General features: G+C 34.3%; 1 pseudogene; it reads right to left on the bottom strand.

The window, feature by feature from the left end:
• Positions 1-234: 234 nt before the first annotated feature.
• Positions 235-1,116, bottom strand: LOC127108380 (ATP-dependent 6-phosphofructokinase 2-like; annotated as a pseudogene).
• Positions 1,117-10,381: the final 9,265 nt, after the last annotated feature.

Below are 10,381 nucleotides of genomic sequence, written 5' to 3'. Positions count from 1 at the left end.
GCTTGACTGCTTAGGCCGAGACAGATACCAAAACATCCTATAGGAAACCGAAGGAGAAACGGCCACTGCTCATCTGTCGGGAGAAGGATGTCCTCATAGTCCTGTGTCAAATGTATGCACAACATTATAATTGATCATTTATTATTATGCACATCCATCTCTTACTTGTTGAGATCATCACATGAAAATCACCTATAAATCTGATCTCCCTTCAAAGTTTGTGTTGCAAAATGTCTAGCTCTTTAGAAAATCAGGCTGATTAGTGACAGATCCCACCCAAGACCAATTATGATCTTTTGTATTCACTGGGTTATTACTAACTTATTAGCACATGCTACATCTTCCAGTGGAATGTATGCATAGTTTCCATTAATAGGACCAGCAACAAATCCAGTATATCCACCCATAACACCATGAATTGCAGAATGTGCCAACAGTGTACAGTACAGATTATTAGTAGCATTTGCATGAACCGCACGAATCATATAGGTAGGATCTATATACTTCACTGTAAATAGCTCACTAGGATGCTCCCTATCCCACCACTTTTTCAGCTCTGACTTTAACCACACACCAACATCTAAGAAAACTAAATTGCCCGATTCATCTCGCTCTTCCTTCTGCGAATCAGTTCTAGGTATTATATCCTGGCCAGCACCCTCCACAACTACAAGCACATCATGTCCGTTTTCCTTAAGTCGTTGATCGAGAAACTCAAAGAGCCCTCCTTTTCCTTCTAAGTAAAAATCTAACTCCGGGATTAGGCAGCAATCAACGTCACGGCTGCTGAGTGTTGCATGAAGAGCAATGTGACTTGTGCTTCAACCCATCAACTTCACAAGGCCTACACCGTTAACTGCGCTCTCGGCCTCCACGTGAGCCGCACTGATTTCTTGTTGAGCCATTTCAACTGCTGTTTGAAATCCAAAAGATCTGTCGATTATTCCTATGTCGTTATCCACTGTTTTAGGAATCCCAACAACTGCAATATTTAGTTTGCGTTGTCGTATTTCATTGAATATCTTTACAACCCCTCGCATAGTCCCATCTCCACCTATAATGTACACCTGTTGATGTGCACAAGCGCATTATCAGTAAAACACAGACGATGCACATGCAAAGAGAGTGCTTCACAGGCTTGGACTAGAGGATTGTTTTGAAAGAATCATAAGCTTTGAGACACTTAATTCCTTTAAATCAAATAACTTCGATTCTCCTGGAACTGACAGTGACTATAAATAAAGTTCCACAGGAATATTTGATTTTTATGAGTATATCTGTAATCCTGATGCTGATATTGTTCTTCCAAAGACCCCCGTTGTCTGTAAACCCTTTCAAGATTCATTTGAAAAGGTTTTTAAGATGATAGATATTGACCCTCAAAGAACAGTAAGATTTTATCCTTAACTTATTATCATTTTTCTGATTATGTGCTAACAAGTTAGTTATGTATTTATTTAATAACTTTGTGTTTTGTAGTTGTTCTTTGATGACAGTATCCGCAATATACAGACAGGAAAATCCTTGGGCCTTCATACAGTCTTGGTAGGTAGTTCTTGCCGTTGTTGATGAATGGATAAAATATTAGTAATAATATCATGTTGACATAATCATCCATTTATTATTTTTCAAACTTTTCTATGTGTTGTCTTTCATGTAATGAAAATCTATACATGTAATTAAATTTGCACTGAATATTATATGGAACTCTCATGTACTTATGAGCTTATGTTGTGTTCCAGGCCATTGAGAGTTTGCTCAGCAAAAAGATATTCCTTAGTATAGAGGTTAGTCCTGCTTTTCTGTTTTTCAGTTCCCAGCTCACAAAAGCATATCAAACTGCTGCAGCAATATTGCTGTTTTATTTGAGGTCTTAATATATAACCATGACATAACAGTGTTATGATAACACACATTCTTTTTGTTATAGTATGGAGTCAATGGATGCGAGTGAGTATACACAAGGTCAAGATGAAACTCATAAGGAACTATTGTCAACACTTTGGATTATTTTCACTAAAATCGGCAAAGGAAAAGATGGAGTTGAAAGAGTTGCATGCAATTTTTGTAGTACTGATTTTGCCATTGGAAAAAACCCCAAGTCTGGACAAATTACGGAACTTCACATCTAAGTCGTCATGTTTTTATTTGTAAAAGTTTCCAGTTGAGCCTTCTTAGTCTAGAGGAATCGTCAAGCCTAACCCCAATCAACCAAAACACACATCGTGAATTACTTGGAGAAGCCATTATTGCACATGATCTTCCTTTTAGCTTTGTCGAGTATGAAAAAATTCGAGTTTGGGTGAAATATTTGAATCCATGTGTTGAAATGGCCTCTAGGAATACCATGGTGTCATATATTGAAAAAATATATGATAAAGAAAGGATCAAGCTTAAGGAAATCATGGGTAGGATTCCAAATAAAATTTGTCTAACATCGGATGTTTGGACAGCATCTACTAGTGAGGGTTATATCTGTTTGACTGCTCATTTTGTTGATGAAAATTGGAAGTTAGTTAGTTGTCTTCTTAACTTTCTTCGAATGAAGCCCCCCCACACGGGTATTGCACTGGAAGCTACTTTATTTGATTGCTTAAAACAATGGGGAATAGATAAGAAAATATTTACTATTATGCTGGATAACGCATCTGCCAATGATAACATGCAAGACCACTTGAAAACTCATCTTCGAGTGCAAGGCAATTTGATGTGTGATGGTGAATTTTTTCATATCCGATGTTCGGCCCATGTACTCAACTTAATTGTCCAAGAGGGTTTAAAAGTTGCTAGTGAAGCCCTCCATAAAATTAGAGAGAGTGTCAAGCATATTAAAGGATCTGATGGAAGGATGCTTAAGTTCAGAGATTGTGTCGAGGATGCAGGGATAAATGTTAGCGGTGGTTTAAGATTTGATGTATCTACTAGATGGAATAGCACTTATTTGATGCTTGAAAGTGCCTTGCAATATAGGAAAGCTTTTGAGTTTTATAAGGTGGCGGATAGAAGCTATAAATATTGTCCATCTGATGAGGAATGGGAAAAGGGGGAAAGGATTTGTGAGTTTTTAGAACCTTTTTATGAAATTACCAATTTGATTTCTGGTTCATCTTATCCAACTGCAAATCTGTATTTCATGCAAGTGTGGAAAGTCCAGTGCATTTTAGAAAAACATCAAAAAAGTATTGATAAGATGATAAAAGATATGTCTGATAATATGAAAATGAAATTTGACAAATACTGGAAAAACTATAGTATTGTGCTAGCATTTGGAGCTATTCTTGATCCACGCTTGAAGGATAAATTTTTGAAGTTTTGCTATACTACACTTGATGCCTCAACCTCTGAAGGGAAACTTAAGAATGTAATGGATAACTTCAAAGGGCTTTATGAAGAATATGTGAGTTATTCTACCAATCAAAGTGTTTCTCTTTCTCAACCATCTAATGAGTTCAACACATTGGCTAAGCTATCTAGAGAGGGGAATAAAGCTAAAAAATCAAAGATTATAACCGTAAGTTTTTATATTAACATATTTATTTCACCCCATTTCCTCTTTTATATATATACTTGTTTGAAAACTTTAGGTTGTCTATTATTTATATTTTATTAGTATTAGAAAAAGAGAAGGATTATTGCATGAAATTGTTAGTAAGGATTATTGCATGAAACTTTGTGTTGTACTCTGTATGTGGCTTTACTAGTAAAGCATACATGTGTATTCTGAATGTTGAGTACTAATAATGGTCACAAGGAAATGCTTGAATAATATTGCAGACAATGTATTTGGTTCTTTTTTGAGTTACTGTAATCATTGGTAACTTAATCGAAAGTTGAATGTGAGTTATCTAACATAGAAACATAGCAATATATTTCAATTATTTCAATGATATTATTTAATTAGTTGTAAAAAAAATATTCAATGTTGTTAAATGATTAGAAAAAAATAGATTGGTCTTTATCTAACATAGAAACATAGCAACATTAAGAACTTACATAGATAGAAATGAAATGTATTTATCTAAATATAGTTTAAAATTATGTTATGTTGTTTCTGTAAATATTGAGAGTAAAATATGTCCTAACTATTTATATATATCGCAGGATTTTAAAACATGGAACTCGATTGAGAGTAAGTTTGTTCTTGGAAAGAATGAATTAGATATATACTTTGACGATGAATTACTGGAGCTAAATGAAGAACACTCTGAAGATTTTGATGTACTTCTTTATTGGAAGTTTAATGAGAAAAAGTTTCCGATACTCTCCATAATGGCACGCGATGTGCTTAGCATTCCTATCACGATTGTAGCATCTGAGTCTTCTTTCAGTATCGGTGGACGTGTTCTTACGAAATACAGAAGTTCTACTCTTCCTGAACACATCCAAAGGTTGATTTGTACTCGAAGCTGGTTGCATGGATTTTCGGAAAATATGAATGGTAATACTACTTTGTATTTTATTTATTTTTATTTGTTCATGTTTATGATATACTCATGTCATTGTTTTGTTGCATCTGCACCTAAGTATGATTTATTGTGTTTTTAAGATGAGGAAGATATCAACACTAATGATGAAGGCAATACTGAGGTGACAATGACTCAACATACATTTGGATTGCAAGATTGAAGTGGAAGACTAATTTTAGTGCCATATACTTTATTCTGGTTGTTGAATTTATCTTTTCATGTTTTTTTGGTTGAATTAGTGTCTTTGTTTATGTGATATGTGGTTCATGTTTGTATTGATTTACTTCAATTTCGAATGTTGAATGTCCGGAGTATCGACATATATCTTTCAGTGATATGTTTACATAGTATTTTTCGTGAATTGAGATGGATAATATTGTTGTTTGTGTTTGAAAAAGAACATAAAATCCTACTCAAGTGTATAAATATTAGCAAGTCACATAATTGAACTGGTTTGTGTAATATGTTTTCTTTTCTTTTTTATTTTTGGAATTTTATGTTGAAAATTTTATTTTTAATTTTTATTAAAGTTGTTTTTTATTTTTGAAATTTTTAGCAGATTTATTTAAAAATTATTTTTTTATATTTTAAATTTATTTTATTTTGGTTTTCAAAATAAAGTTTTTTTATTTTTTGAATTTATTTTATTTTGTTTTTCAAAATTAAGTTTTTTTATTTTATTTGGGGCCTTATGGCCCTCTTTTAAATTTTGGGCCCATCTAACTTTAGGGCCTATGTATTTGAGGGCTTACTATTCTTTAATTTTTTTAGACCCCCTTATTTTGGGGGTTGGGGCCTAAATTAATTGGCCCCTTAAATTGCCAGCTCTAGTTTAAAGGAAATTGTCACTTGAGGTTTGATTTGAATTTTCCATGTATGTTGAATGCAAATTAAAGAATAAAAAAAGGTTATTATATACTCCTTCTGTTACTTTTTAAATGTTAGTTTTTTTTAACTTTTTATACATATAAAAAAACTAATAATTATTATTACTTTTTAAGTAAAGATTATCTTTTTTCTTATTTTATCCTTAATTTTTTATTAATTTATTTAATTTTTTTTCTCTCTATAAAAATAATTAAGTGTAGTTTTGACGATAAAAGAAGAGAGATTATTATTTAATTTATAAAACAAACTAATAAAAAAGTATGGGATAATTTTTCAAATATTCTCGCATTCTCAATTCTTCCTCCCCAATTCACTATAACTGTCTACGTTCCAATAGAAGTTAGGTAAAATTCCTCTCATAATACTGACTTTTAGGAGTCAAATCTTAAGACAAAGTCACATTGTAATTTTATTATGGTATATAATAAAATCCCTAGTGATTCATTAGACTTATCCAATCTATTTAGATATATAAAATAACTTTTAAAGAGAAGACTTTAAATGGAGTTAAGAATTGAACTCAAGACAAAACAAACGATGTTTTCCTTTTACCAAATCAACTATGAAAATATATAAAACAATTTATGATATTTTATATGTATAACTAAATTAATTTTTATAAACCAACTTTTTGAGGTCTAAAGCCTTAAATTGTGTTGTTTGACCCTTGGATCAGTGTGAATGAGTCACCCATTATATGTTTTAGGCAGATATTAAAATTTAGGACTTTTTGCATATACATTGTAAGCCTGTTTCACATATCGCGAGCAAATCTATGATCCCATAAGATGTTCTGATGTTGGTTATGTTTGTCCCAAGATTCTATGATTTGTCAGTTTCTACTATGAGTACTTTTAGTACTTTCCCTTTGATGTGAGCACGTTACAAATTGTGTACTTATTTTGTGACACAGCACAATATATTCAACTATCACTATAATTAAAAAGTACAATTAACTCATTCAACCAGTTCAAATATCACTATCTAAATTCAATCATCCTTGTACAATGCCGCCTTGATAGATGTTTATATTTAGTAATTTAAAATAATCATAAAGGTCAAATCATCCTAATTCTTACAAAATCATATATTAATTTATTTAAATGAAATGTGAGATATTGGATTGAACTCAAGTATGGTCGAATGATAGTTTTTTGGTTCGACAATCCGACAAGATCATTAGCATGTAGTCGAAGTCCGTTCACATGTTGTAGTCGAAGTCCATTCACATGTTGTAGTCGAAGTATGCTAGGATTGTTAGCATGTCAAATTAGACATGTTTATTATGCTCAATTATTTAAGTCAGTTTGTTTTCTAAGTTAGCTTTTGTAATGAGTCTTTGTGTAAAAGCGCATTAATTTAGTGTGTTAATTTTCTTATAAATAACATATTAATCTCTCATCATTGAATAACACAAATCCTAATTAGGATGAGAGAGATTATTTGATACTCTGTAACACTTGTAATCTTGTTCCCAAGAGAAAATAAAGAATAACAATTTATAACCAATTTCATTGCGTTCTTCTTGCTTCCCTTTTTTCTATCCTTATGGTTTCTTGTCACTCAAGAAATTGATTATACTTTATTATTCCGGTATCATTTTTACAACAACTTGGTGCAGTGAGCGCTTGAAGATGAAAGTCCTACTAGTTCAACATGATTGCTTAGAAGCATTGAAGGGAGTTGAAGTCATGGATGTTGCGTTAACGGACAAAGAAAAAACGACTATGATAGAGAAAGTGCACAATACCATCTTATTGAGCCTTGATGATAAGGTTCATCTTCAGGTTTCGAAGGAGACGACGACGTCGGGGTTATAGGTGAAACTCGAAAGTTTGTACATGACCAAATCGTTGGTCAATCGCCTCTACCTGAAACAAGCTATGTATTCATTCAAGATGAGTGAAGACAAAGTTATGGTTGAGGAGTTGCATATGTTCAACAAGCTGATTCTTGATCTTGAAAATATCGATGTCAAGATCGAGGATGAAGATCAAGCACTGTTGTTGTTGTGTGTTTTGCTCATATCACATGCTCACTTCAAAGAAACTCTCTTGTATGGAAGAGAGTCTCTGACCTTTGAAGAAGTCCAATCAGCCTTGTATTCTAAGGATTTGAACAAACTAAAGGAGAACAAAACATCTTCGACTGGTGAAGGCATGTCAGTTAAGGCGAAATTCACAAAGATAGATGGCAAGTTCGACAAGAAAAACAATAAAAGTCAGCAGAAGTCTTATAGTGGTCATGAATCTGGTCTTCGATGTTATCACTATAAGAAGGAGGGTCATACAAGAAAAGTATGCCCTGAACGCCTGAAAGATCATGAGGTAAGGATAATGGAAACGCATCCATTGTTCAAGATGATTTCGAATCATCTAATGTTCTTGTGGTTTCAAGCGGCGACTCAAGTAATGAGTGGATTATGGATTCAGGTTGCACTTGGCACAAGACTCCAAACAAAGACTTGTTCGAGGAACTATGTGATCAAGATGGTGGATCTGTATTGCTTGGAAATAATAAAGCTTGCAAGATTGCAAGTGTTGGATATGTGCGACTCATTCTCCATGATGAGTCAATAAGGTTGTTGATTGAAGTCAGGTATATACCTATTTTGAAGAGAAATTTGATTTCTCTTGGTGAATTCGACAAGAAAGAATATATTTCCCAAGGAGAGAAAAATATTTAAAAGTCATGAAGACGTCAAAGGAAGTCTTAAGGGGCGTGAAGAAACAAGGCTTGTATACCCTTGAGGCTGAAGTTGTCAGTGGTTCTACAGATGTTGCATCCATAAAACTTTTGTGGAAGATAGAAATTTGGCACATGAGATTGGGGCTATGTCAGTGAACGGCGTCTATAGTCGAATTGGGGAAAAAACCTACTTGGTGGAGACAGTTGAAAAGCTGAAGTTTTGTGAACCCTGTGTACTTGGAAAATCTTGCAAAGTGAAGTTCAATAAAGGCAAACAAAGAACACATGGATCTCTTAATTACATCCATGTTGATCTTTGGGGGCCTGCAAGGTGTCCATCACATTCAGGAGCAAGGTATTTTCTATCCATAGTTGATGATTATTTCAGAAAGTTATGGGTATTCATCCAGAAGACTAAGGATGAAAGTTTTGAGAACTTTAAAAGTTGGAAGACTCTGGTCGAAAATTAGACTGACAGAAAGGTCAAGAGGTTGAGACCCGACAATGGCCTTGAATTTTGCAATGAGGCGTTTGATAGTTTTTGTGCAACCTCTGGTATTCCAAGACACATAATTATTGCAGGTACTCCCCAACAAAATGGTTTGGATGAAAGGTTTAACGAACCATTTTGGAAAGAGTTAGATGCATGTTGACTAGTTCTGGGTTAAAGAAGGTTTTTTGGGCAGAGTTGTTTCAACAACAACATATCTGATAAACAAATTTCCTTAATCTCTGTCAGATATGAAAAGACATGAAGAAGTTTGGTCGGGACACCTACCAGATCTCGACAAACTTAGAGTATTTGGATGTATAGCCTATGCTCACATTAGCCAAGACAAGGTCGAACCTAGAGCTCTGAGATGCATGTTCATGGGATACCTTGAAGGAGTCAAAGCTTATAGGTTATGGTGCCTAGAGCTGGGTTACATGAGATGTATCACCAATCGAGGTATAGTTTTCAATGAAGCTGAGATGATTTTCAAGAAAATTGATGATGTTAGTCAAAGTGCACAGATATTTGAAGAAGAGCTGGAACATGAAGAGATTCATGTTGAGGTGGAGCATGTCGATGTTGAATTGTGTATCCCAGATCAAGTCAAATAAGAAGCAATGGATGCTGAAGATATTGAGGAAGTTGAGGATATTGTCGATGACTACCTGTTGGCAAGAGATATGTCAAGAAGAGTCATCAAGCCACCTCAAAGACTTGGGCATGCAGATCTCATATCTTATGCCTTAATCTATGCAATTGAGGTTCTAGATGAAGAAGCTAGAGACTATGAGGAAGTTATGAGGAGTCGAAATAAGACTGAATGGATGAAGGCCATGAATGATAAGATGAAGTTTCTTCATGATAACCACACTTGGGAATTGATCAAGAAACCTGCTGGAGCCAGGTTAGTCAACTGTAAATGGATTTTCAAAGTTAAGGAAGGAATCAAATGAGTGACATCAAAGAGATACAAGGCAAGATTGGTCGCAAGGGGTTTCACTCAAAAAGAAGGTGTCGACTTCAATGATGTGGTCTCTCCTATTCTGAAGCACATTTCCTTTTGAATGTTACTTGCCAAGGCAAGAACTGGAATAAATGGATGTGAAGAATGATTTCTTGTATGGAGATATAGATGAAGCAATCCTGATGAGGCAACCTGAAGGGTATGCATAAAAGGGAAAGGAAGATTATGTGTTCAAGTTGAATAGATCTTTATATGGACTGAAATAATGTCCTCGACAGTAGAATAAGAGATTCGACAAGTTCATGAAACACATAGGTTTCATTAGAAGTCAGTTCGACCATTCTGTTTACTTCAGATTTCGACCTGGAAATTCATTTGTTACTTTGTTGCTCTATGTGGATGATATTCTCATAGCAAGCAACAATGTCGAGGATGTAATGAATATGAAGGCTGGACTCAATAAAGAGTTCGATATGAAGGATCTCGGACTGCATCCAGGATTTTTGGGATTGACATCTGAAGAGATAGAAAGCAATCAGAATTATGCTTATCTCAAGAGACATACCTACGAAAGATTCTAGACAAATTTGGTATGTCGAATTCAAAGCCTATTGTGGCTGCGACAAACCCTCAATTTAAGCTGAGTACAAATCAGTGTCCCAGCACTGAGGTCGAAAGAGCTTATATGAATAGCATCCCATATGCTAACATAGTAGGTTCTTTGATGTATGTTATGGTATGTACTAGACCCGATATAGCATATGCAATAAGTCTTGTAAGCAGGTACATGTTGAATCCTGGAAAGGATCAATGGCAAGCATTGAAGTGGATTCTAAGGTACATAAATGGGTCTCTGAACAGAGTTCTGATTTATGGTGGAGT

This window comes from Lathyrus oleraceus, chromosome 1, assembly GCF_024323335.1.
Source record: "Lathyrus oleraceus cultivar Zhongwan6 chromosome 1, CAAS_Psat_ZW6_1.0, whole genome shotgun sequence".
Taxonomy (NCBI): domain Eukaryota; kingdom Viridiplantae; phylum Streptophyta; class Magnoliopsida; order Fabales; family Fabaceae; genus Lathyrus; species Lathyrus oleraceus.
Note: the sequence above shows the minus strand (reverse complement) of the source record. Positions and strands in the feature narration are given on the sequence as shown.